At 47.4% G+C, this 26315-nt stretch overlaps 1 protein-coding gene across 4 annotated transcripts in view; it reads right to left on the bottom strand.

Annotated features, from left to right (window-relative positions):
• Positions 1-26315, bottom strand: part of RHBDD1 (rhomboid domain containing 1) — a 224119-nt gene that overhangs the window by 172111 nt on the left and 25693 nt on the right. The window lies entirely within an intron of this gene.

Genomic DNA, 26315 nt, shown 5'->3' with positions numbered 1-26315 from the left:
GAAGTCCAGGAGGTAGAGGGAGTTCTGAGATGAGAAGTACAGGAGGTAGAGGGAGTTCTGAGATGAGAAGTCCAGGAGTTAGAGGGAGTTCTGAGATGAGAGTATAGGAGGTAGAGGGAGTTCTGAGATGAGAAGTACAGGAGGTAGAGGGAGTTCTGAGATGAGAAGTACTGGAGGTAGAGGGAGTTCTGAGATGAGAGTATAGGAGGTAGAAGGAATTCTGAGATGAGAAGTCCAGGAGGTAGAGGGAGTTCTGAGATGAGAAGTACAGGAGGTAGAGGGAGTTCTGAGATGAGAGTACAGGAGGTAGAGGGAGTTCTGAGATGAGAGTATAGGAGGTAGAGGGGAGTTCTGAGATGAGAAGTACAGGAGGTAGAGGGAGTTCTGAGATGAGAGTATAGGAGGTAGAGGGAGTTCTGAGATGATAAGTATAGGAGGTAGAGGGAGTTCTGAGATGAGAGTATAGGAGGTAGAGGGAGTTGTGAGATGATAAGTATAGGAGGTAGAGGGAGTTCTGAGATGAGAGTATAGGAGGTAGAGGGAGTTGTGAGATGAGAGTATAGGAGGTAGAGGGAGTTGTGAGATGAGAGTATAGGAGGTAGAGGGAGTTGTGAGATGAGAAGTACAGGAGGTTGAGGGAGTTCTGAGTGAGAGTATAGGAGGTAGAGGGAGTTCTTAGATGAGAGTATAGGAGGTAGAGGGAGTTCTGAGATGAGAAGTCCAGGAGGTAGAGGGAGTTCTGAGATGAGAAGTCCAGGAGGTAGACGGAGTTCTGAGATGAGAGTATAGGAGGTAGAGGGAGTTCTGAGATGAGAGTATAGGAGGTAGAGGGAGTTCTGAGATGAGAGTATAGGAGGTAGAGGGAGTTCTGAGATGAGAGTATAGGAGGTAGAGGGAGTTCTGAGATGAGAAGTCCAGGAGGTAGAGGGAGTTCTGAGATGAGAAGTACAGGAGGTAGAGGGAGTTCTGAGATGAGAGTATAGGAGGTAGAGGGAGTTCTGAGATGAGAGTATAGGAGGTAGAGGGAGTTCTGAGATGAGAAGTCCAGGAGGTAGAGGGAGTTCTGAGATGAGAAGTCCAGGAGGTAGAGGGAGTTCTGAGATGAGAGTATAGGAGGTAGAGGGCGTTCTGAGATCAGAGTATAGGAGGTAGAGGGAGTTCTGAGATGAGAGTATAGGAGGTAGAGGGAGTTCTGAGATGAGAGGTATAGGAGGTAGAAGGAGTTCTGAGATGAGAAGTACAGGAGGTAGAGGGAGTTCAGAGACGAGAGTATAGGAGGTAGAGCGAGTTCTGAGATAAGAAGTATAGGAGGTAGAAGGAGTTCTGAGATGAGAGTATAGGAGGTAGAGGGAGTTCTGAGATGAGAAGTCCAGGAGGTAGAGGGAGTTCTGAGATGATAAGTATAGGAGGTAGAGGGAGTTCTGAGATGAGAGTATAGGAGGTAGAGGGAGTTCTGAGATGAGAGTATAGGAGGTAGAGGGAGTTCTGAGATGAGAGTATAGGAGGTAGAGGGAGTTCTGAGACGAGAGTACAGGAGGCAGAGGGAGTTCTCAGATGAGAGCATAGGAGGTAGAGGGAGTTCTGAGATGAGAGTATAGGACGTAGAGGGAGTTCTGAAATGAGAGTATAGGAGGTAGAGGGAGTTCTGAGATGAGAAGTCCAGGAGGTAGAGGGAGTTCTGAGATGAGAGTATAGGAGGTAGAGGGAGTTCTGAGATGAGAGTATAGGAGGTAGAGGGAGTTCTGAGATGAGAGTATAGGAGGTAGAGGGAGTTCTGAGATGATAAGTATAGGAGGTAGAGGGAGTTCTGAGATGAGAGTATAGGAGGTAGAGGGAGTTCTGAGATGAGAAGTCCAGGAGGTAGAGGGAGTTCTGAGATGAGAAGTCCAGGAGGTAGAGGGAGTTCTGAGATGAGAAGTACAGGAGGTAGAGGGAGTTCTGAGATGAGAAGTACAGGAGGTAGAGGGAGTTCTGAGATGAGAAGTCCAGGAGATAGAGGGAGTTCTGAGATGAGAAGTCCAGGAGGTAGAGGGAGTTCTGAGATTAGAGTACAGGAGATAGAGGGAGTTCTGAGATGAGAGTATAGGAGGTAGAGGGAGTTCTGAGATGAGAGTATAGGAGGTAGAGGGAGTTCTGAGATGAGAGGTATAGGAGGTAGAAGGAGTTCTGAGATGAGAAGTACAGGAGGTAGAGGGAGTTCAGAGACGAGAGTATAGGAGGTAGAGCGAGTTCTGAGATAAGAAGTATAGGAGGTAGAAGGAGTTCTGAGATGAGAGTATAGGAGGTAGAGGGAGTTCTGAGATGAGAGTATAGGAGGTAGAGGGAGTTCTGAGATTAGAGTACAGGAGGTAGAGGGAGTTCTGAGATGAGAGTATAGGAGGTAGAGGGATTTCTGAGATAAGAAGTATAGGAGGTAGAAGGAGTTCTGAGATGAGAGTATAGGAGGTAGAGGGAGTTCTGAGATGAGAAGTCCAGGAGGTAGAGGGAGTTCTGAGATGATAAGTATAGGAGGTAGAGGGAGTTCTGAGATGAGAGTATAGGAGGTAGAGGGAGTTCTGAGATGAGAAGTCCAGGAGGTAGAGGGAGTTCTGAGATGAGAAGTCCAGGAGGTAGAGGGAGTTCTGAGATGAGAAGTCCAGGAGGTAGAGGGAGTTCTGAGATGAGAGTATAGGAGGTAGAGGGAGTTCTGAGATGATAAGTATAGGAGGTAGAGGGAGTTCTGAGATGAGAGTATAGGAGGTAGAGGAAGTTCTGAGATGAGAAGTCCAGGAGGTAGAGGGAGTTCTGAGATGAGAGTATAGGAGGTAGAGGGAGTTCTGAGATGAGAGTATAGGAGGTAGAGGGAGTTCTGAGATGAGAGTATAGGAGGTAGAGGGAGTTCTGAGATGAGAGTATAGGAGGTAGAGGGAGTTCTGAGATGAGAGTATAGGAGGTAGAGGGAGTTCTGAGATGAGAAGTATAGGAGGTAGAGGGAGTTCTGAGATGAGAGTATAGGAGGTAGAGGGAGTTCTGAGATGAGAAGTATAGGAGGTAGAGGGAGTTCTGAGATGAGAGTATAGGAGGTAGAGGGAGTTCTGAGATGAGAGTATAGGAGGTAGAGGGAGTTCTGAGATGAGAGTATAGGAGGGAGAGGGAGTTCTGAGATGAGAGTATAGGAGGTAGAGGGAGTTCTGAGATGAGAGTCCAGGAGGTAGAGGGAGTTGTGAGATGAGAAGTACAGGAGGTAGAGGGAGTTCTGAGATGAGAGTATAGGAGGTAGAGGGAGTTGTGAGATGAGAGTATAGGAGGTAGAGGGAGTTGTGAGATGAGAGTATAGGAGGTAGAGGGAGTTGTGAGATGAGAAGTACAGGAGGTTGAGGGAGTTCTGAGTGAGAGTATAGGAGGTAGAGGGAGTTCTTAGATGAGAGTATAGGAGGTAGAGGGAGTTCTGAGATGAGAAGTCCAGGAGGTAGATGGAGTTCTGAGATGAGAAGTCCAGGAGGTAGACGGAGTTCTGAGATGAGAGTATAGGAGGTAGAGGGAGTTCTGAGATGAGAGTATAGGAGGTAGAGGGAGTTCTGAGATGAGAGTATAGGAGGTAGAGGGAGTTCTGAGATGAGAGTATAGGAGGTAGAGGGAGTTCTGAGATGAGAAGTCCAGGAGGTAGAGGGAGTTCTGAGATGAGAAGTCCAGGAGGTAGAGGGAGTTCTGAGATGAGAGTATAGGAGGTAGAGGGAGTTCTGAGATGAGAGTATAGGAGGTAGAGGGAGTTCTGAGATGAGAGGTATAGGAGGTAGAAGGAGTTCTGAGATGAGAAGTACAGGAGGTAGAGGGAGTTCAGAGACGAGAGTATAGGAGGTAGAGCGAGTTCTGAGATAAGAAGTATAGGAGGTAGAAGGAGTTCTGAGATGAGAGTATAGGAGGTAGAGGGAGTTCTGAGATGAGAGTATAGGAGGTAGAGGGAGTTCTGAGATTAGAGTACAGGAGGTAGAGGGAGTTCTGAGATGAGAGTATAGGAGGTAGAGGGAGTTCTGAGATAAGAAGTATAGGAGGTAGAAGGAGTTCTGAGATGAGAGTATAGGAGGTAGAGGGAGTTCTGAGATGAGAGTATAGGAGGTAGAGGGAGTTCTGAGATGAGAAGTCCAGGAGGTAGAGGGAGTTCTGAGATGAGAAGTCCAGGAGGTAGAGGGAGTTCTGAGATGAGAAGTACAGGAGGTAGAGGGAGTTCTGAGATGAGAGTATAGGAGGTAGAGGGAGTTCTGAGATGATAAGTATAGGAGGTAGAGGGAGTTCTGAGATGAGAGTATAGGAGGTAGAGGGAGTTCTGAGATGAGAGTACAGGAGGTAGAGGGAGTTCTCAGATGAGAGTACAGGAGGTAGAGGGAGTTCTGAGATGAGAGTATAGGAGGTAGAGGGAGTTCTGAGATGAGAGTATAGGAGGTAGAGGGAGTTCTGAGATGAGAGTATAGGAGGTAGAGGGAGTTCTGAGATGAGAGTATAGGAGGTAGAGGGAGTTCTGAGATGAGAGTATAGGAGATAGAGGGAGTTCTGAGATGAGAGTATAGGAGGTAGAGGGAGTTCTGAGATGAGAAGTCCAGGAGGTAGAGGGAGTTCTGAGATGAGAAGTCCAGGAGGTAGAGGGAGTTCTGAGATGAGAAGTACAGGAGGTAGAGGGAGTTCTGAGATGAGAAGTACTGGAGGTAGAGGGAGTTCTGAGATGAGAAGTACAGGAGGTAGAGGGAGTTCTGAGATGAGAAGTACTGGAGGTAGAGGGAGTTCTGAGATGAGAGTATAGGAGGTAGAGGGAGTTCTGAGATGAGAAGTCCAGGAGGTAGAGGGAGTTCTGAGATGAGAAGTCCAGGAGTTAGAGGGAGTCCTGAGATGAGAAGTCCAGGAGGTAGAGGGAGTTCTGAGATGAGAGTACAGAAGGTAGAGGGAGTTCTGAGATGAGAGTATAGGAGGTAGAGGGAGTTCTGAGATAAGAAGTATAGGAAGTAGAGGGAGTTCTGAGATGAGAGTATAGGAGGTAGAGGGAGTTCTGAGATGAGAGTATAGGAGGTAGAGGGAGTTCTGAGATGAGAGTACAGGAGGTAGAGGGAGTTCTCAGATGAGAGTACAGGAGGTAGAGGGAGTTCTGAGATGAGAGTATAGGAGGTAGAGGGAGTTCTGAGATGAGAGTATAGGAGGTAGAGGGAGTTCTGAGATGAGAGTATAGGAGGTAGAGGGAGTTCTGAGATGAGAGTATAGGAGGTAGAGGGAGTTCTGAGATGATAAGTATAGGAGGTAGAGGGAGTTCTGAGAAGAGAGTATAGGAGATAGAGGGAGTTCTGAGATGAGAGTATAGGAGGTAGAGGGAGTTCTGAGATGAGAAGTCCAGGAGGTAGAGGGAGTTCTGAGATGAGAAGTCCAGGAGGTAGAGGGAGTTCTGAGATGAGAAGTACAGGAGGTAGAGGGAGTTCTGAGATGAGAAGTCCAGGAGGTAGAGGGAGTTCTGAGATGAGAAGTACAGGAGGTAGAGGGAGTTCTGAGATGAGAAGTCCAGGAGTTAGAGGGAGTTCTGAGATGAGAGTATAGGAGGTAGAGGGAGTTCTGAGATGAGAGTATAGGAGGTAGAGGGAGTTCTGAGATGAGAGTACAGGAGGTAGAGGGAGTTCTCAGATGAGAGTACAGGAGGTAGAGGGAGTTCTGAGATGAGAGTATAGGAGGTAGAGGGAGTTCTGAGATGAGAGTATAGGAGGTAGAGGGAGTTCTGAGATGAGAGTATAGGAGGTAGAGGGAGTTCTGAGATGAGAGTATAGGAGGTAGAGGGAGTTCTGAGATGATAAGTATAGGAGGTAGAGGGAGTTCTGAGATGAGAGTATAGGAGATAGAGGGAGTTCTGAGATGAGAGTATAGGAGGTAGAGGGAGTTCTGAGATGAGAAGTCCAGGAGGTAGAGGGAGTTCTGAGATGAGAAGTCCAGGAGGTAGAGGGAGTTCTGAGATGAGAAGTACAGGAGGTAGAGGGAGTTCTGAGATGAGAAGTCCAGGAGGTAGAGGGAGTTCTGAGATGAGAAGTACAGGAGGTAGAGGGAGTTCTGAGATGAGAAGTCCAGGAGTTAGAGGGAGTTCTGAGATGAGAGTATAGGAGGTAGAGGGAGTTCTGAGATGAGAAGTACAGGAGGTAGAGGGAGTTCTGAGATGAGAAGTACTGGAGGTAGAGGGAGTTCTGAGATGAGAGTATAGGAGGTAGAAGGAATTCTGAGATGAGAAGTCCAGGAGGTAGAGGGAGTTCTGAGATGAGAAGTACAGGAGGTAGAGGGAGTTCTGAGATGAGAGTACAGGAGGTAGAGGGAGTTCTGAGATGAGAGTATAGGAGGTAGAGGGGAGTTCTGAGATGAGAAGTACAGGAGGTAGAGGGAGTTCTGAGATGAGAGTATAGGAGGTAGAGGGAGTTCTGAGATGATAAGTATAGGAGGTAGAGGGAGTTCTGAGATGAGAGTATAGGAGGTAGAGGGAGTTGTGAGATGATAAGTATAGGAGGTAGAGGGAGTTCTGAGATGAGAGTATAGGAGGTAGAGGGAGTTGTGAGATGAGAGTATAGGAGGTAGAGGGAGTTGTGAGATGAGAGTATAGGAGGTAGAGGGAGTTGTGAGATGAGAAGTACAGGAGGTTGAGGGAGTTCTGAGTGAGAGTATAGGAGGTAGAGGGAGTTCTTAGATGAGAGTATAGGAGGTAGAGGGAGTTCTGAGATGAGAAGTCCAGGAGGTAGAGGGAGTTCTGAGATGAGAAGTCCAGGAGGTAGACGGAGTTCTGAGATGAGAGTATAGGAGGTAGAGGGAGTTCTGAGATGAGAGTATAGGAGGTAGAGGGAGTTCTGAGATGAGAGTATAGGAGGTAGAGGGAGTTCTGAGATGAGAGTATAGGAGGTAGAGGGAGTTCTGAGATGAGAAGTCCAGGAGGTAGAGGGAGTTCTGAGATGAGAAGTACAGGAGGTAGAGGGAGTTCTGAGATGAGAGTATAGGAGGTAGAGGGAGTTCTGAGATGAGAGTATAGGAGGTAGAGGGAGTTCTGAGATGAGAAGTCCAGGAGGTAGAGGGAGTTCTGAGATGAGAAGTCCAGGAGGTAGAGGGAGTTCTGAGATGAGAGTATAGGAGGTAGAGGGCGTTCTGAGATCAGAGTATAGGAGGTAGAGGGAGTTCTGAGATGAGAGTATAGGAGGTAGAGGGAGTTCTGAGATGAGAGGTATAGGAGGTAGAAGGAGTTCTGAGATGAGAAGTACAGGAGGTAGAGGGAGTTCAGAGACGAGAGTATAGGAGGTAGAGCGCGTTCTGAGATAAGAAGTATAGGAGGTAGAAGGAGTTCTGAGATGAGAGTATAGGAGGTAGAGGGAGTTCTGAGATGAGAAGTCCAGGAGGTAGAGGGAGTTCTGAGATGATAAGTATAGGAGGTAGAGGGAGTTCTGAGATGAGAGTATAGGAGGTAGAGGGAGTTCTGAGATGAGAGTATAGGAGGTAGAGGGAGTTCTGAGATGAGAGTATAGGAGGTAGAGGGAGTTCTGAGACGAGAGTACAGGAGGCAGAGGGAGTTCTCAGATGAGAGCATAGGAGGTAGAGGGAGTTCTGAGATGAGAGTATAGGACGTAGAGGGAGTTCTGAAATGAGAGTATAGGAGGTAGAGGGAGTTCTGAGATGAGAAGTCCAGGAGGTAGAGGGAGTTCTGAGATGAGAGTATAGGAGGTAGAGGGAGTTCTGAGATGAGAGTATAGGAGGTAGAGGGAGTTCTGAGATGAGAGTATAGGAGGTAGAGGGAGTTCTGAGATGATAAGTATAGGAGGTAGAGGGAGTTCTGAGATGAGAGTATAGGAGGTAGAGGGAGTTCTGAGATGAGAAGTCCAGGAGGTAGAGGGAGTTCTGAGATGAGAAGTCCAGGAGGTAGAGGGAGTTCTGAGATGAGAAGTACAGGAGGTAGAGGGAGTTCTGAGATGAGAAGTACAGGAGGTAGAGGGAGTTCTGAGATGAGAAGTCCAGGAGATAGAGGGAGTTCTGAGATGAGAAGTCCAGGAGGTAGAGGGAGTTCTGAGATTAGAGTACAGGAGATAGAGGGAGTTCTGAGATGAGAGTATAGGAGGTAGAGGGAGTTCTGAGATGAGAGTATAGGAGGTAGAGGGAGTTCTGAGATGAGAGGTATAGGAGGTAGAAGGAGTTCTGAGATGAGAAGTACAGGAGGTAGAGGGAGTTCAGAGACGAGAGTATAGGAGGTAGAGCGAGTTCTGAGATGAGAAGTATAGGAGGTAGAAGGAGTTCTGAGATGAGAGTATAGGAGGTAGAGGGAGTTCTGAGATGAGAGTATAGGAGGTAGAGGGAGTTCTGAGATTAGAGTACAGGAGGTAGAGGGAGTTCTGAGATGAGAGTATAGGAGGTAGAGGGATTTCTGAGATAAGAAGTATAGGAGGTAGAAGGAGTTCTGAGATGAGAGTATAGGAGGTAGAGGGAGTTCTGAGATGAGAAGTCCAGGAGGTAGAGGGAGTTCTGAGATGATAAGTATAGGAGGTAGAGGGAGTTCTGAGATGAGAGTATAGGAGGTAGAGGGAGTTCTGAGATGAGAAGTCCAGGAGGTAGAGGGAGTTCTGAGATGAGAAGTCCAGGAGGTAGAGGGAGTTCTGAGATGAGAAGTCCAGGAGGTAGAGGGAGTTCTGAGATGAGAGTATAGGAGGTAGAGGGAGTTCTGAGATGATAAGTATAGGAGGTAGAGGGAGTTCTGAGATGAGAGTATAGGAGGTAGAGGAAGTTCTGAGATGAGAAGTCCAGGAGGTAGAGGGAGTTCTGAGATGAGAGTATAGGAGGTAGAGGGAGTTCTGAGATGATAAGTATAGGAGTTAGAGGGAGTTCTGAGATGAGAGTATAGGAGGTAGAGGGAGTTCTGAGATGAGAGTATAGGAGGTAGAGGGAGTTCTGAGATGAGAGTATAGGAGGTAGAGGGAGTTCTGAGATGAGAGTATAGGAGGTAGAGGGAGTTCTGAGATGAGAAGTATAGGAGGTAGAGGGAGTTCTGAGATGAGAGTATAGGAGGTAGAGGGAGTTCTGAGATGAGAAGTATAGGAGGTAGAGGGAGTTCTGAGATGAGAGTATAGGAGGTAGAGGGAGTTCTGAGATGAGAGTATAGGAGGTAGAGGGAGTTCTGAGATGAGAGTATAGGAGGGAGAGGGAGTTCTGAGATGAGAGTATAGGAGGTAGAGGGAGTTCTGAGATGAGAGTCCAGGAGGTAGAGGGAGTTGTGAGATGAGAAGTACAGGAGGTAGAGGGAGTTCTGAGATGAGAGTATAGGAGGTAGAGGGAGTTGTGAGATGAGAGTATAGGAGGTAGAGGGAGTTGTGAGATGAGAGTATAGGAGGTAGAGGGAGTTGTGAGATGAGAAGTACAGGAGGTTGAGGGAGTTCTGAGTGAGAGTATAGGAGGTAGAGGGAGTTCTTAGATGAGAGTATAGGAGGTAGAGGGAGTTCTGAGATGAGAAGTCCAGGAGGTAGATGGAGTTCTGAGATGAGAAGTCCAGGAGGTAGACGGAGTTCTGAGATGAGAGTATAGGAGGTAGAGGGAGTTCTGAGATGAGAGTATAGGAGGTAGAGGGAGTTCTGAGATGAGAGTATAGGAGGTAGAGGGAGTTCTGAGATGAGAGTATAGGAGGTAGAGGGAGTTCTGAGATGAGAAGTCCAGGAGGTAGAGGGAGTTCTGAGATGAGAAGTCCAGGAGGTAGAGGGAGTTCTGAGATGAGAGTATAGGAGGTAGAGGGAGTTCTGAGATGAGAGTATAGGAGGTAGAGGGAGTTCTGAGATGAGAAGTCCAGGAGGTAGAGGGAGTTCTGAGATGAGAAGTCCAGGAGGTAGAGGGAGTTCTGAGATGAGAGTATAGGAGGTAGAGGGAGTTCTGAGATGAGAGTATAGGAGGTAGAGGGAGTTCTGAGATGAGAGTATAGGAGGTAGAGGGAGTTCTGAGACGAGAGTATAGGAGGTAGAGGGAGTTCTGAGACGAGAGTACAGGAGGCAGAGGGAGTTCTCAGATGAGAGCATAGGAGGTAGATGGAGTTCTGAGATGAGAGTATAGGAGGTAGAGGGAGTTCTGAGATGAGAGTATAGGAGATAGAGGGAGTTCTGAGATGAGAGTATAGGAGGTAGAGGGAGTTCTGAGATGATAAGTATAGGAGGTAGAGGGAGTTCTGAGATGAGAGTATAGGAGATAGAGGGAGTTCTGAGATGAGAGTATAGGAGGTAGAGGGAGTTCTGAGATGAGAAGTCCAGGAGGTAGAGGGAGTTCTGAGATGAGAAGTCCAGGAGATAGAGGGAGTTCTAAGATGAGAAGTCCAGGAGGTAGAGGGAGTTCTGAGATTAGAGTACAGGAGGTAGAGGGCTTTCTGAGATCAGAGTATAGGAGGTAGAGGGAGTTCTGAGATGAGAGTATAGGAGGTAGAGGGAGTTCTGAGATGAGAGGTATAGGAGGTAGAAGGAGTTCTGAGATGAGAAGTACAGGAGGTAGAGGGAGTTCAGAGACGAGAGTATAGGAGGTAGAGCGAGTTCTGAGATAAGAAGTATAGGAGGTAGAAGGAGTTCTGAGATGAGAGTATAGGAGGTAGAGGGAGTTCTGAGATGAGAAGTCCAGGAGGTAGAGGGAGTTCTGAGATGATAAGTATAGGAGGTAGAGGGAGTTCTGAGATGAGAGTATAGGAGGTAGAGGGAGTTCTGAGATGAGAGTATAGGAGGTAGAGGGAGTTCTGAGATGAGAGTATAGGAGGTAGAGGGAGTTCTGAGACGAGAGTACAGGAGGCAGAGGGAGTTCTCAGATGAGAGCATAGGAGGTAGAGGGAGTTCTGAGATGAGAGTATAGGACGTAGAGGGAGTTCTGAAATGAGAGTATAGGAGGTAGAGGGAGTTCTGAGATGAGAGTATAGGAGGTAGAGGGAGTTCTGAGATGAGAGTATAGGACGTAGAGGGAGTTCTGAAATGAGAGTATAGGAGGTAGAGGGAGTTCTGAGATGAGAGTATAGGACGTAGAGGGAGTTCTGAAATGAGAGTATAGGAGGTAGAGGGAGTTCTGAGATGAGAGTATAGGAGGTAGAGGGAGTTCTGAGATGAGAGTATAGGACGTAGAGGGAGTTCTGAAATGAGAGTATAGGAGGTAGAGGGAGTTCTGAGATGAGAGTATAGGAGGTGGAGGGAGTTCTGAGATGAGAGTATAGGAGGTAGAGGGAGTTCTGAGATGAGAGTATAGGAGGTGGAGGGAGTTCTGAGATGAGAGTATAGGAGGTAGAGGGAGTTCTGAGATGAGAAGTCCAGGAGGTAGAGGGAGTTCTGAGATGAGAGTATAGGAGGTAGAGGGAGTTCTGAGATGAGAGTATAGGAGGTAGAGGGAGTTCTGAAATGAGAGTATAGGAGGTAGAGGGAGTTCTGAGATGAGAGTATAGGACGTAGAGGGAGTTCTGAAATGAGAGTATAGGAGGTAGAGGGAGTTCTGAAATGAGAGTATAGGAGGTAGAGGGAGTTCTGAGATGAGAGTATAGGACGTAGAGGGAGTTCTGAGATGAGAGTATAGGAGGTAGAGGGAGTTCTGAGATGAGAGTATAGGAGGTAGAGGGAGTTCTGAGATGAGAGTATAGGACGTAGAGGGAGTTCTGAAATGAGAGTATAGGAGGTAGAGGGAGTTCTGAGATGAGAGTATAGGAGGTGGAGGGAGTTCTGAGATGAGAGTATAGGAGGTAGAGGGAGTTCTGAGATGAGAGTATAGGAGGTGGAGGGAGTTCTGAGATGAGAGTATAGGAGGTAGAGGGAGTTCTGAGATGAGAAGTCCAGGAGGTAGAGGGAGTTCTGAGATGAGAGTATAGGAGGTAGAGGGAGTTCTGAGATGAGAGTATAGGAGGTAGAGGGAGTTCTGAGATGAGAGTATAGGAGGTAGAGGGAGTTCTGAGATGATAAGTATAGGAGGTAGAGGGAGTTCTGAGATGAGAGTATAGGAGATAGAGGGAGTTCTGAGATGAGAGTATAGGAGGTAGAGGGAGTTCTGAGATGAGAAGTCCAGGAGGTAGAGGGAGTTCTGAGATGAGAAGTCCAGGAGGTAGAGGGAGTTCTGAGATGAGAAGTACAGGAGGTAGAGGGAGTTCTGAGATGAGAAGTCCAGGAGATAGAGGGAGTTCTGAGATGAGAAGTCCAGGAGGTAGAGGGAGTTCTGAGATGAGAGTATAGGAGGTAGAGGGAGTTCTGAGATGAGAGGTATAGGAGGTAGAAGGAGTTCTGAGATGAGAAGTACAGGAGGTAGAGGGAGTTCAGAGACGAGAGTATAGGAGGTAGAGCGAGTTCTGAGATAAGAAGTATAGGAGGTAGAAGGAGTTCTGAGATGAGAGTATAGGAGGTAGAGGGAGTTCTGAGATGAGAGTATAGGAGGTAGAGGGAGTTCTGAGATTAGAGTACAGGAGGTAGAGGGAGTTCTGAGATGAGAGTATAGGAGGTAGAGGGATTTCTGAGATAAGAAGTATAGGAGGTAGAAGGAGTTCTGAGATGAGAGTATAGGAGGTAGAGGGAGTTCTGAGATGAGAAGTCCAGGATGTAGAGGGAGTTCTGAGATGATAAGTATAGGAGGTAGAGGGAGTTCTGAGATGAGAGTATAGGAGGTAGAGGGAGTTCTGAGATGAGAAGTCCAGGAGGTAGAGGGAGTTCTGAGATGAGAAGTCCAGGAGGTAGAGGGAGTTCTGAGATGAGAAGTCCAGGAGGTAGAGGGAGTTCTGAGATGAGAGTATAGGAGGTAGAGGGAGTTCTGAGATGATAAGTATAGGAGGTAGAGGGAGTTCTGAGATGAGAGTATAGGAGATAGAGGGAGTTCTGAGATGAGAGTATAGGAGGTAGAGGAAGTTCTGAGATGAGAAGTACAGGAGTTAGAGGGAGTTCTGAGATGAGAGTACAGGAGGTAGAGGGAGTTCTGAGATGAGAGTATAGGAGGTAGAGGGAGTTCTGAGATGAGAGTATAGGAGGTAGAGGGAGTTCTGAGATGAGAGTATAGGAGGTAGAGGGAGTTCTGAGATGAGAGTATAGGAGGTAGAGGGAGTTCTGAGATGAGAAGTATAGGAGATAGAGGGAGTTCTGAGATGAGAGTATAGGAGGTAGAGGAAGTTCTGAGATGAGAAGTACAGGAGTTAGAGGGAGTTCTGAGATGAGAGTACAGGAGGTAGAGGGAGTTCTGAGATGAGAGTATAGGAGGTAGAGGGAGTTCTGAGATTAGAGTACAGGAGGTAGAGGGAGTTCTGAGATGAGAGTATAGGAGGTAGAGGGATTTCTGAGATAAGAAGTATAGGAGGTAGAAGGAGTTCTGAGATGAGAGTATAGGAGGTAGAGGGAGTTCTGAGATGAGAAGTCCAGGAGGTAGAGGGAGTTCTGAGATGATAAGTATAGGAGGTAGAGGGAGTTCTGAGATGAGAGTATAGGAGGTAGAGGGAGTTCTGAGATGAGAAGTCCAGGAGGTAGAGGGAGTTCTGAGATGAGAAGTCCAGGAGGTAGAGGGAGTTCTGAGATGAGAAGTCCAGGAGGTAGAGGGAGTTCTGAGATGAGAGTATAGGAGGTAGAGGGAGTTCTGAGATGATAAGTATAGGAGGTAGAGGGAGTTCTGAGATGAGAGTATAGGAGGTAGAGGAAGTTCTGAGATGAGAAGTACAGGAGTTAGAGGGAGTTCTGAGATGAGAGTATAGGAGGTAGAGGGAGATCTGAGATGAGAGTATAGGAGGTAGAGGGAGTTCTGAGATGAGAGTATAGGAGGTAGAGGGAGTTCTGAGATGAGAGTATAGGAGGTAGAGGGAGTTCTGAGATGAGAAGTATAGGAGGTAGAGGGAGTTCTGAGATGAGAGTATAGGAGGTAGAGGGAGTTCTGAGATGAGAAGTATAGGAGGTAGAGGGAGTTCTGAGATGAGAGTATAGGAGGTAGAGGGAGTTCTGAGATGAGAGTATAGGAGGTAGAGGGAGTTCTGAGATGAGAGTATAGGAGGGAGAGGGAGTTCTGAGATGAGAGTATAGGAGGTAGAGGGAGTTCTGAGATGAGAGTCCAGGAGGTAGAGGGAGTTGTGAGATGAGAAGTACAGGAGGTAGAGGGAGTTCTGAGATGAGAGTATAGGAGGTAGAGGGAGTTGTGAGATGAGAGTATAGGAGGTAGAGGGAGTTGTGAGATGAGAGTATAGGAGGTAGAGGGAGTTGTGAGATGAGAAGTACAGGAGGTTGAGGGAGTTCTGAGTGAGAGTATAGGAGGTAGAGGGAGTTCTTAGATGAGAGTATAGGAGGTAGAGGGAGTTCTGAGATGAGAAGTCCAGGAGGTAGATGGAGTTCTGAGATGAGAAGTCCAGGAGGTAGACGGAGTTCTGAGATGAGAGTATAGGAGGTAGAGGGAGTTCTGAGATGAGAGTATAGGAGGTAGAGGGAGTTCTGAGATGAGAGTATAGGAGGTAGAGGGAGTTCTGAGATGAGAGTATAGGAGGTAGAGGGAGTTCTGAGATGAGAAGTCCAGGAGGTAGAGGGAGTTCTGAGATGAGAAGTCCAGGAGGTAGAGGGAGTTCTGAGATGAGAGTATAGGAGGTAGAGGGAGTTCTGAGATGAGAGTATAGGAGGTAGAGGGAGTTCTGAGATGAGAAGTCCAGGAGGTAGAGGGAGTTCTGAGATGAGAAGTCCAGGAGGTAGAGGGAGTTCTGAGATGAGAGTATAGGAGGTAGAGGGAGTTCTGAGATGAGAGTATAGGAGGTAGAGGGAGTTCTGAGATGAGAGTATAGGAGGTAGAGGGAGTTCTGAGACGAGAGTATAGGAGGTAGAGGGAGTTCTGAGACGAGAGTATAGGAGGCAGAGGGAGTTCTCAGATGAGAGCATAGGAGGTAGAGGGAGTTCTGAGATGAGAGTATAGGAGGTAGAGGGAGTTCTGAGATGAGAGTATAGGAGATAGAGGGAGTTCTGAGATGAGAGTATAGGAGGTAGAGGGAGTTCTGAGATGATAAGTATAGGAGGTAGAGGGAGTTCTGAGATGAGAGTATAGGAGATAGAGGGAGTTCTGAGATGAGAGTATAGGAGGTAGAGGGAGTTCTGAGATGAGAAGTCCAGGAGGTAGAGGGAGTTCTGAGATGAGAAGTCCAGGAGATAGAGGGAGTTCTGAGATGAGAAGTCCAGGAGGTAGAGGGAGTTCTGAGATTAGAGTACAGGAGGTAGAGGGCTTTCTGAGATCAGAGTATAGGAGGTAGAGGGAGTTCTGAGATGAGAGTATAGGAGGTAGAGGGAGTTCTGAGATGAGAGGTATAGGAGGTAGAAGGAGTTCTGAGATGAGAAGTACAGGAGGTAGAGGGAGTTCAGAGACGAGAGTATAGGAGGTAGAGCGAGTTCTGAGATAAGAAGTATAGGAGGTAGAAGGAGTTCTGAGATGAGAGTATAGGAGGTAGAGGGAGTTCTGAGATGAGAAGTCCAGGAGGTAGAGGGAGTTCTGAGATGATAAGTATAGGAGGTAGAGGGAGTTCTGAGATGAGAGTATAGGAGGTAGAGGGAGTTCTGAGATGAGAGTATAGGAGGTAGAGGGAGTTCTGAGATGAGAGTATAGGAGGTAGAGGGAGTTCTGAGACGAGAGTACAGGAGGCAGAGGGAGTTCTCAGATGAGAGCATAGGAGGTAGAGGGAGTTCTGAGATGAGAGTATAGGACGTAGAGGGAGTTCTGAAATGAGAGTATAGGAGGTAGAGGGAGTTCTGAGATGAGAGTATAGGAGGTAGAGGGAGTTCTGAGATGAGAGTATAGGACGTAGAGGGAGTTCTGAAATGAGAGTATAGGAGGTAGAGGGAGTTCTGAGATGAGAGTATAGGACGTAGAGGGAGTTCTGAAATGAGAGTATAGGAGGTAGAGGGAGTTCTGAGATGAGAGTATAGGAGGTAGAGGGAGTTCTGAGATGAGAGTATAGGACATAGAGGGAGTTCTGAAATGAGAGTATAGGAGGTAGAGGGAGTTCTGAGATGAGAGTATAGGAGGTGGAGGGAGTTCTGAGATGAGAGTATAGGAGGTAGAGGGAGTTCTGAGATGAGAGTATAGGAGGTGGAGGGAGTTCTGAGATGAGAGTATAGGAGGTAGAGGGAGTTCTGAGATGAGAAGTCCAGGAGGTAGAGGGAGTTCTGAGATGAGAGTATAGGAGGTAGAGGGAGTTCTGAGATGAGAGTATAGGAGGTAGAGGGAGTTCTGAAATGAGAGTATAGGAGGTAGAGGGAGTTCTGAGATGAGAGTATAGGACGTAGAGGGAGTTCTGAAATGAGAGTATAGGAGGTAGAGGGAGTTCTGAAATGAGAGTATAGGAGGTAGAGGGAGTTCTGAGATGAGAGTATAGGACGTAGAGGGAGTTCTGAAATGAGAGTATAGGAGGTAGAGGGAGTTCTGAGATGAGAGTATAGGAGGTAGAGGGAGTTCTGAGATGAGAGTATAGGACGTAGAGGGAGTTCTGAAATGAGAGTATAGGAGGTAGAGGGAGTTCTGAGATGAGAGTATAGGAGGTGGAGGGAGTTCTGAGATGAGAGTATAGGAGGTAGAGGGAGTTCTGAGATGAGAGTATAGGAGGTGGAGGGAGTTCTGAGATGAGAGTATAGGAGGTAGAGGGAGTTCTGAGATGAGAAGTCCAGGAGGTAGAGGGAGTTCTGAGATGAGAGTATAGGAGGTAGAGGGAGTTCTGAGATGAGAGTATAGGAGGTAGAGGGAGTTCTGAGATGAGAGTATAGGAGGTAGAGGGAGTTCTGAGATGATAAGTATAGGAGGTAGAGGGAGTTCTGAGATGAGAGTATAGGAGATAGAGGGAGTTCTGAGATGAGAGTATAGGAGGTAGAGGGAGTTCTGAGATGAGAGTATAGGAGGTAGAGGAGTTCTGAGATGAGAGTATAGGAGGTAGAGGGAGTTCTGAGATGATAAGTATAGGAGGTAGAGGAGTTCTGAGATGAGAGTATAGGAGATAGAGGGAGTTCTGAGATGAGAGTATAGGAGGTAGAGGGAGTTCTGAGATGAGAAGTCCAGGAGGTAGAGGGAGTTCTGAGATGAGAAGTCCAGGAGGTAGAGGGAGTTCTGAGATGAGAAGTACAGGAGGTAGAGGGAGTTCTGAGATGAGAAGTCCAGGAGGTAGAGGGAGTTCTGAGATGAGAGTATAGGAGGTAGAGGGAGTTCTGAGATGAGAGTATAGGAGGTAGAGGGAGTTCTGAGATGAGAGGTATAGGAGGTAGAAGGAGTTCTGAGATGAGAAGTACAGGAGGTAGAGGGAGTTCAGAGACGAGAGTATAGGAGGGTAGAGCGAGTTCTGAGATAAGAAGTATAGGAGGTAGAAGGAGTTCTGAGATGAGAGTATAGGAGGTAGAGGGAGTTCTGAGATGAGAGTATAGGAGGTAGAGGGAGTTCTGAGATTAGAGTACAGGAGGTAGAGAGGGAGTTCTGAGATGAGAGTATAGGAGGTAGAGGGAGTTCTGAGATAAGAAGTATAGGAGGTAGAAGGAGTTCTGAGATGAGAGTATAGGAGGTAGAGGGAGGTTCTGAGATGAGAGTATAGGAGGTAGAGGGAGTTCTGAGATGAGAAGTCCAGGAGGTAGAGGGAGTTCTGAGATGAGAAGTCCAGGAGGTAGAGGGAGTTCTGAGATGAGAAGTACAGGAGGTAGAGGGAGTTCTGAGATGAGAGTATAGGAGGTAGAGGGGAGTTCTGAGATGATAAGTATAGGAGGTAGAGGGAGTTCTGAGATGAGAGTATAGGAGGTAGAGGGAGTTCTGAGATGAGAGTACAGGAGGTAGAGGGAGTTCTCAGATGAGAGTACAGGAGGTAGAGGGAGTTCTGAGATGAGAGTATAGGAGTAGAGGGAGTTCTGAGATGAGAGTATAGGAGGTAGAGGGAGTTCTGAGATGAGAGTATAGGAGGTAGAGGGAGTTCTGAGATGAGAGTATAGGAGGTAGAGGGAGTTCTGAGATGAGAGTATAGGAGATAGAGGGAGTTCTGAGATGAGAGTATAGGAGGTAGAGGGAGTTCTGAGATGAGAAGTCCAGGAGGTAGAGGGAGTTCTGAGATGAGAAGTCCAGGAGGTAGAGGGAGTTCTGAGATGAGAAGTACAGGAGGTAGAGGGAGTTCTGAGATGAGAAGTACTGGAGGTAGAGGGAGTCTGGTTCTGAGATGAGAAGTACAGGAGGTAGAGGGAGTTCTGAGATGAGAAGTACTGGAGGTAGAGGGAGTTCTGAGATGAGAGTATAGGAGGTAGAGGGAGTTCTGAGATGAGAAGTCCAGGAGGTAGAGGGAGTTCTGAGATGAGAAGTCCAGGAGTTAGAGGGAGTCCTGAGATGAGAAGTCCAGGAGGTAGAGGGAGTTCTGAGATGAGAGTACAGAAGGTAGAGGGAGTTCTGAGATGAGAGTATAGGAGGTAGAGGGAGTTCTGAGATAAGAAGTATAGGAAGTAGAGGGAGTTCTGAGATGAGAGTATAGGAGGTAGAGGGAGTTCTGAGATGAGAGTATAGGAGGTAGAGGGGAGTTCTGAGATGAGAGTACAGGAGGTAGAGGGAGTTCTCAGATGAGAGTACAGGAGGTAGAGGGAGTTCTGAGATGAGAGTATAGGAGGTAGAGGGAGTTCTGAGATGAGAGTATAGGAGGTAGAGGGAGTTCTGAGATGAGAGTATAGGAGGTAGAGGGAGTTCTGAGATGAGAGTATAGGAGGTAGAGGGAGTTCTGAGATGATAAGTATAGGAGGTAGAGGGAGTTCTGAGAAGAGAGTATAGGAGATAGAGGGAGTTCTGAGATGAGAGTATAGGAGGTAGAGGGAGTTCTGAGATGAGAAGTCCAGGAGGTAGAGGGAGTTCTGAGATGAGAAGTCCAGGAGGTAGAGGGAGTTCTGAGATGAGAAGTACAGGAGGTAGAGGGAGTTCTGAGATGAGAAGTCCAGGAGGTAGAGGGAGTTCTGAGATGAGAAGTACAGGAGGTAGAGGGAGTTCTGAGATGAGAAGTCCAGGAGTTAGAGGGAGTTCTGAGATGAGAGTATAGGAGGTAGAGGGAGTTCTGAGATGAGAGTATAGGAGGTATGAGGGAGTTCTGAGATGAGAGTACAGGAGGTAGAGGGAGTTCTCAGATGAGAGTACAGGAGGTAGAGGGAGTTCTGAGATGAGAGTATAGGAGGTAGAGGGAGTTCTGAGATGAGAGTATAGGAGGTAGAGGGAGTTCTGAGATGAGAGTATAGGAGGTAGAGGGAGTTCTGAGATGAGAGTATAGGAGGTAGAGGGAGTTCTGAGATGATAAGTATAGGAGGTAGAGGGAGTTCTGAGATGAGAGTATAGGAGATAGAGGGAGTTCTGAGATGAGAGTATAGGAGGTAGAGGGAGTTCTGAGATGAGAAGTCCAGGAGGTAGAGGGAGTTCTGAGATGAGAAGTCCAGGAGGTAGAGGGAGTTCTGAGATGAGAAGTACAGGAGGTAGAGGGAGTTCTGAGATGAGAAGTCCAGGAGGTAGAGGGAGTTCTGAGATGAGAAGTACAGGAGGTAGAGGGAGTTCTGAGATGAGAAGTCCAGGAGTTAGAGGGAGTTCTGAGATGAGAGTATAGGAGGTAGAGGGAGTTCTGAGATGAGAAGTACAGGAGGTAGAGGGAGTTCTGAGATGAGAAGTACTGGAGGTAGAGGGAGTTCTGAGATGAGAGTATAGGAGGTAGAAGGAATTCTGAGATGAGAAGTCCAGGAGGTAGAGGGAGTTCTGAGATGAGAAGTACAGGAGGTAGAGGGAGTTCTGAGATGAGAGTACAGGAGGTAGAGGGAGTTCTGAGATGAGAGTATAGGAGGTAGAGGGGAGTTCTGAGATGAGAAGTACAGGAGGTAGAGGGAGTTCTGAGATGAGAGTATAGGAGGTAGAGGGAGTTCTGAGATGATAAGTATAGGAGGTAGAGGGAGTTCTGAGATGAGAGTATAGGAGGTAGAGGGAGTTGTGAGATGATAAGTATAGGAGGTAGAGGGAGTTCTGAGATGAGAGTATAGGAGGTAGAGGGAGTTGTGAGATGAGAGTATAGGAGGTAGAGGGAGTTGTGAGATGAGAGTATAGGAGGTAGAGGGAGTTGTGAGATGAGAAGTACAGGAGGTTGAGGGAGTTCTGAGTGAGAGTATAGGAGGTAGAGGGAGTTCTTAGATGAGAGTATAGGAGGTAGAGGGAGTTCTGAGATGAGAAGTCCAGGAGGTAGAGGGAGTTCTGAGATGAGAAGTCCAGGAGGTAGACGGAGTTCTGAGATGAGAGTATAGGAGGTAGAGGGAGTTCTGAGATGAGAGTATAGGAGGTAGAGGGAGTTCTGAGATGAGAGTATAGGAGGTAGAGGGAGTTCTGAGATGAGAGTATAGGAGGTAGAGGGAGTTCTGAGATGAGAAGTCCAGGAGGTAGAGGGAGTTCTGAGATGAGAAGTACAGGAGGTAGAGGGAGTTCTGAGATGAGAGTATAGGAGGTAGAGGGAGTTCTGAGATGAGAGTATAGGAGGTAGAGGGAGTTCTGAGATGAGAAGTCCAGGAGGTAGAGGGAGTTCTGAGATGAGAAGTCCAGGAGGTAGAGGGAGTTCTGAGATGAGAGTATAGGAGGTAGAGGGCGTTCTGAGATCAGAGTATAGGAGGTAGAGGGAGTTCTGAGATGAGAGTATAGGAGGTAGAGGGAGTTCTGAGATGAGAGGTATAGGAGGTAGAAGGAGTTCTGAGATGAGAAGTACAGGAGGTAGAGGGAGTTCAGAGACGAGAGTATAGGAGGTAGAGCGAGTTCTGAGATAAGAAGTATAGGAGGTAGAAGGAGTTCTGAGATGAGAGTATAGGAGGTAGAGGGAGTTCTGAGATGAGAAGTCCAGGAGGTAGAGGGAGTTCTGAGATGATAAGTATAGGAGGTAGAGGGAGTTCTGAGATGAGAGTATAGGAGGTAGAGGGAGTTCTGAGATGAGAGTATAGGAGGTAGAGGGAGTTCTGAGATGAGAGTATAGGAGGTAGAGGGAGTTCTGAGACGAGAGTACAGGAGGCAGAGGGAGTTCTCAGATGAGAGCATAGGAGGTAGAGGGAGTTCTGAGATGAGAGTATAGGACGTAGAGGGAGTTCTGAAATGAGAGTATAGGAGGTAGAGGGAGTTCTGAGATGAGAAGTCCAGGAGGTAGAGGGAGTTCTGAGATGAGAGTATAGGAGGTAGAGGGAGTTCTGAGATGAGAGTATAGGAGGTAGAGGGAGTTCTGAGATGAGAGTATAGGAGGTAGAGGGAGTTCTGAGATGATAAGTATAGGAGGTAGAGGGAGTTCTGAGATGAGAGTATAGGAGGTAGAGGGAGTTCTGAGATGAGAAGTCCAGGAGGTAGAGGGAGTTCTGAGATGAGAAGTCCAGGAGGTAGAGGGAGTTCTGAGATGAGAAGTACAGGAGGTAGAGGGAGTTCTGAGATGAGAAGTACAGGAGGTAGAGGGAGTTCTGAGATGAGAAGTCCAGGAGATAGAGGGAGTTCTGAGATGAGAAGTCCAGGAGGTAGAGGGAGTTCTGAGATTAGAGTACAGGAGATAGAGGGAGTTCTGAGATGAGAGTATAGGAGGTAGAGGGAGTTCTGAGATGAGAGTATAGGAGGTAGAGGGAGTTCTGAGATGAGAGGTATAGGAGGTAGAAGGAGTTCTGAGATGAGAAGTACAGGAGGTAGAGGGAGTTCAGAGACGAGAGTATAGGAGGTAGAGCGAGTTCTGAGATAAGAAGTATAGGAGGTAGAAGGAGTTCTGAGATGAGAGTATAGGAGGTAGAGGGAGTTCTGAGATGAGAGTATAGGAGGTAGAGGGAGTTCTGAGATTAGAGTACAGGAGGTAGAGGGAGTTCTGAGATGAGAGTATAGGAGGTAGAGGGATTTCTGAGATAAGAAGTATAGGAGGTAGAAGGAGTTCTGAGATGAGAGTATAGGAGGTAGAGGGAGTTCTGAGATGAGAAGTCCAGGAGGTAGAGGGAGTTCTGAGATGATAAGTATAGGAGGTAGAGGGAGTTCTGAGATGAGAGTATAGGAGGTAGAGGGAGTTCTGAGATGAGAAGTCCAGGAGGTAGAGGGAGTTCTGAGATGAGAAGTCCAGGAGGTAGAGGGAGTTCTGAGATGAGAAGTCCAGGAGGTAGAGGGAGTTCTGAGATGAGAGTATAGGAGGTAGAGGGAGTTCTGAGATGATAAGTATAGGAGGTAGAGGGAGTTCTGAGATGAGAGTATAGGAGGTAGAGGAAGTTCTGAGATGAGAAGTCCAGGAGGTAGAGGGAGTTCTGAGATGAGAGTATAGGAGGTAGAGGGAGTTCTGAGATGAGAGTATAGGAGGTAGAGGGAGTTCTGAGATGAGAGTATAGGAGGTAGAGGGAGTTCTGAGATGAGAGTATAGGAGGTAGAGGGAGTTCTGAGATGAGAGTATAGGAGGTAGAGGGAGTTCTGAGATGAGAAGTATAGGAGGTAGAGGGAGTTCTGAGATGAGAGTATAGGAGGTAGAGGGAGTTCTGAGATGAGAAGTATAGGAGGTAGAGGGAGTTCTGAGATGAGAGTATAGGAGGTAGAGGGAGTTCTGAGATGAGAGTATAGGAGGTAGAGGGAGTTCTGAGATGAGAGTATAGGAGGGAGAGGGAGTTCTGAGATGAGAGTATAGGAGGTAGAGGGAGTTCTGAGATGAGAGTCCAGGAGGTAGAGGGAGTTGTGAGATGAGAAGTACAGGAGGTAGAGGGAGTTCTGAGATGAGAGTATAGGAGGTAGAGGGAGTTGTGAGATGAGAGTATAGGAGGTAGAGGGAGTTGTGAGATGAGAGTATAGGAGGTAGAGGGAGTTGTGAGATGAGAAGTACAGGAGGTTGAGGGAGTTCTGAGTGAGAGTATAGGAGGTAGAGGGAGTTCTTAGATGAGAGTATAGGAGGTAGAGGGAGTTCTGAGATGAGAAGTCCAGGAGGTAGATGGAGTTCTGAGATGAGAAGTCCAGGAGGTAGACGGAGTTCTGAGATGAGAGTATAGGAGGTAGAGGGAGTTCTGAGATGAGAGTATAGGAGGTAGAGGGAGTTCTGAGATGAGAGTATAGGAGGTAGAGGGAGTTCTGAGATGAGAGTATAGGAGGTAGAGGGAGTTCTGAGATGAGAAGTCCAGGAGGTAGAGGGAGTTCTGAGATGAGAAGTCCAGGAGGTAGAGGGAGTTCTGAGATGAGAGTATAGGAGGTAGAGGGAGTTCTGAGATGAGAGTATAGGAGGTAGAGGGAGTTCTGAGATGAGAGGTATAGGAGGTAGAAGGAGTTCTGAGATGAGAAGTACAGGAGTTAGAGGGAGTTCAGAGACGAGAGTATAGGAGGTAGAGCGAGTTCTGAGATAAGAAGTATAGGAGGTAGAAGGAGTTCTGAGATGAGAGTATAGGAGGTAGAGGGAGTTCTGAGATGAGAGTATAGGAGGTAGAGGGAGTTCTGAGATTAGAGTACAGGAGGTAGAGGGAGTTCTGAGATGAGAGTATAGGAGGTAGAGGGAGTTCTGAGATAAGAAGTATAGGAGGTAGAAGGAGTTCTGAGATGAGAGTATAGGAGGTAGAGGGAGTTCTGAGATGAGAGTATAGGAGGTAGAGGGAGTTCTGAGATGAGAAGTCCAGGAGGTAGAGGGAGTTCTGAGATGAGAAGTCCAGGAGGTAGAGGGAGTTCTGAGATGAGAAGTACAGGAGGTAGAGGGAGTTCTGAGATGAGAGTATAGGAGGTAGAGGGAGTTCTGAGATGATAAGTATAGGAGGTAGAGGGAGTTCTGAGATGAGAGTATAGGAGGTAGAGGGAGTTCTGAGATGAGAGTACAGGAGGTAGAGGGAGTTCTCAGATGAGAGTACAGGAGGTAGAGGGAGTTCTGAGATGAGAGTATAGGAGGTAGAGGGAGTTCTGAGATGAGAGTATAGGAGGTAGAGGGAGTTCTGAGATGAGAGTATAGGAGGTAGAGGGAGTTCTGAGATGAGAGTATAGGAGGTAGAGGGAGTTCTGAGATGAGAGTATAGGAGATAGAGGGAGTTCTGAGATGAGAGTATAGGAGGTAGAGGGAGTTCTGAGATGAGAAGTCCAGGAGGTAGAGGGAGTTCTGAGATGAGAAGTCCAGGAGGTAGAGGGAGTTCTGAGATGAGAAGTACAGGAGGTAGAGGGAGTTCTGAGATGAGAAGTACTGGAGGTAGAGGGAGTTCTGAGATGAGAAGTACAGGAGGTAGAGGGAGTTCTGAGATGAGAAGTACTGGAGGTAGAGGGAGTTCTGAGATGAGAGTATAGGAGGTAGAGGGAGTTCTGAGATGAGAAGTCCAGGAGGTAGAGGGAGTTCTGAGATGAGAAGTCCAGGAGTTAGAGGGAGTCCTGAGATGAGAAGTCCAGGAGGTAGAGGGAGTTCTGAGATGAGAGTACAGAAGGTAGAGGGAGTTCTGAGATGAGAGTATAGGAGGTAGAGGGAGTTCTGAGATAAGAAGTATAGGAAGTAGAGGGAGTTCTGAGATGAGAGTATAGGAGGTAGAGGGAGTTCTGAGATGAGAGTATAGGAGGTAGAGGGAGTTCTGAGATGAGAGTACAGGAGGTAGAGGGAGTTCTCAGATGAGAGTACAGGAGGTAGAGGGAGTTCTGAGATGAGAGTATAGGAGGTAGAGGGAGTTCTGAGATGAGAGTATAGGAGGTAGAGGGAGTTCTGAGATGAGAGTATAGGAGGTAGAGGGAGTTCTGAGATGAGAGTATAGGAGGTAGAGGGAGTTCTGAGATGATAAGTATAGGAGGTAGAGGGAGTTCTGAGAAGAGAGTATAGGAGATAGAGGGAGTTCTGAGATGAGAGTATAGGAGGTAGAGGGAGTTCTGAGATGAGAAGTCCAGGAGGTAGAGGGAGTTCTGAGATGAGAAGTCCAGGAGGTAGAGGGAGTTCTGAGATGAGAAGTACAGGAGGTAGAGGGAGTTCTGAGATGAGAAGTCCAGGAGGTAGAGGGAGTTCTGAGATGAGAAGTACAGGAGGTAGAGGGAGTTCTGAGATGAGAAGTCCAGGAGTTAGAGGGAGTTCTGAGATGAGAGTATAGGAGGTAGAGGGAGTTCTGAGATGAGAGTATAGGAGGTAGAGGGAGTTCTGAGATGAGAGTACAGGAGGTAGAGGGAGTTCTCAGATGAGAGTACAGGAGGTAGAGGGAGTTCTGAGATGAGAGTATAGGAGGTAGAGGGAGTTCTGAGATGAGAGTATAGGAGGTAGAGGGAGTTCTGAGATGAGAGTATAGGAGGTAGAGGGAGTTCTGAGATGAGAGTATAGGAGGTAGAGGGAGTTCTGAGATGATAAGTATAGGAGGTAGAGGGAGTTCTGAGATGAGAGTATAGGAGATAGAGGGAGTTCTGAGATGAGAGTATAGGAGGTAGAGGGAGTTCTGAGATGAGAAGTCCAGGAGGTAGAGGGAGTTCTGAGATGAGAAGTCCAGGAGGTAGAGGGAGTTCTGAGATGAGAAGTACAGGAGGTAGAGGGAGTTCTGAGATGAGAAGTCCAGGAGGTAGAGGGAGTTCTGAGATGAGAAGTACAGGAGGTAGAGGGAGTTCTGAGATGAGAAGTCCAGGAGTTAGAGGGAGTTCTGAGATGAGAGTATAGGAGGTAGAGGGAGTTCTGAGATGAGAAGTACAGGAGGTAGAGGGAGTTCTGAGATGAGAAGTACTGGAGGTAGAGGGAGTTCTGAGATGAGAGTATAGGAGGTAGAAGGAATTCTGAGATGAGAAGTCCAGGAGGTAGAGGGAGTTCTGAGATGAGAAGTACAGGAGGTAGAGGGAGTTCTGAGATGAGAGTACAGGAGGTAGAGGGAGTTCTGAGATGAGAGTATAGGAGGTAGAGGGGAGTTCTGAGATGAGAAGTACAGGAGGTAGAGGGAGTTCTGAGATGAGAGTATAGGAGGTAGAGGGAGTTCTGAGATGATAAGTATAGGAGGTAGAGGGAGTTCTGAGATGAGAGTATAGGAGGTAGAGGGAGTTGTGAGATGATAAGTATAGGAGGTAGAGGGAGTTCTGAGATGAGAGTATAGGAGGTAGAGGGAGTTGTGAGATGAGAGTATAGGAGGTAGAGGGAGTTGTGAGATGAGAGTATAGGAGGTAGAGGGAGTTGTGAGATGAGAAGTACAGGAGGTTGAGGGAGTTCTGAGTGAGAGTATAGGAGGTAGAGGGAGTTCTTAGATGAGAGTATAGGAGGTAGAGGGAGTTCTGAGATGAGAAGTCCAGGAGGTAGAGGGAGTTCTGAGATGAGAAGTCCAGGAGGTAGACGGAGTTCTGAGATGAGAGTATAGGAGGTAGAGGGAGTTCTGAGATGAGAGTATAGGAGGTAGAGGGAGTTCTGAGATGAGAGTATAGGAGGTAGAGGGAGTTCTGAGATGAGAGTATAGGAG

Source organism: Nycticebus coucang, chromosome 7 (genome assembly GCF_027406575.1).
Source record: "Nycticebus coucang isolate mNycCou1 chromosome 7, mNycCou1.pri, whole genome shotgun sequence".
Classification (NCBI taxonomy): Eukaryota; Metazoa; Chordata; class Mammalia; order Primates; family Lorisidae; genus Nycticebus; species Nycticebus coucang.
This window is presented reverse-complemented; position numbering and strand designations above follow the sequence as displayed.